The sequence below is a fragment of the Suncus etruscus genome, chromosome 13 (assembly GCF_024139225.1).
Source record: "Suncus etruscus isolate mSunEtr1 chromosome 13, mSunEtr1.pri.cur, whole genome shotgun sequence".
In the NCBI taxonomy this organism is placed as follows: Eukaryota; Metazoa; Chordata; class Mammalia; order Eulipotyphla; family Soricidae; genus Suncus; species Suncus etruscus.
The window spans coordinates 88,677,875-88,678,687 of NC_064860.1; the positions used below are offsets into that span (position 1 = coordinate 88,677,875).

At 38.7% G+C, this 813-nt stretch overlaps 1 non-coding gene across 1 annotated transcript; it reads left to right on the forward strand.

The window, feature by feature from the left end:
- Positions 1-212: 212 nt before the first annotated feature.
- On the forward strand, positions 213-345 carry LOC126026971 (small nucleolar RNA SNORA51). Its single transcript, XR_007502151.1, has one exon. It is a non-coding gene; the product is annotated as a small nucleolar RNA SNORA51 (small nucleolar RNA).
- The last annotated feature ends 468 nt before the right edge of the window (positions 346-813 follow it).

Sequence of the window (813 nt, forward strand, 5' to 3'; positions counted from 1 at the left end):
TTTGCAGAGCCAGATGCCTCCTTATTTCTGTTCTGCAGATATCTAACATAAGCAGGAAATTTGGGATGCATTACTTTTTACCTATTAAAGCTAGAGTAAGGCCTGTATGGGGTGGGAAGGACACTTGGGACATTGGTCATGGAAATGTTGCACTGGTGAAGGATTTTATATATATATTTAAAAAATAAAAAAAAAAAGAAAAGAAAAGATAAGGCCTCCCAATTCTTACCACAGGCTGTGTTCTTTACACTGACTGTATAGAAAGAGGAGGTACAGTAAATGCACCCCATATACACCTCAACCCAGGCCCTTTGCCTGGTCTGTATTGTGAATTGGGGGACAAAAAAAATAAAGCTCAGATTTTTCTTATTCTACCAAGTTTTGAACATTACTGTTAGTGGCAAGAAAAATACATTGATTCTATTCAAGGGACAACCACCAGGATAATTCTGTCATCCGTAAGCCAAATCAGTTTACAAAATATTTCTTCTGGGACTCTCCCCTAGGAATTGGGGAGGCCAGGATTCTGGTCTAATGGGCCAGCATTCCTGAGTCCAGCCTCACAATACAGTTCTTTTTGGAGGAGAGCCCTACAGTTACTATTTGAAATCATACAGTTGGATTTTTTTTTTCTGGCTTCTGCTAGAAAAGCTGGTATCCAGAGCCAATTTTGGGTAAAACTGAAATGTCTGGTTTCTCCCCCCCTCTTTTTTTTTTTAAAAAACATTCCCAGCATCCTTCTTAATCACTTTCCTTTCTCTCTCATTTCTGCCAGACTTCTTTCTTCCAATATATTTTATCCACAAGCTATCT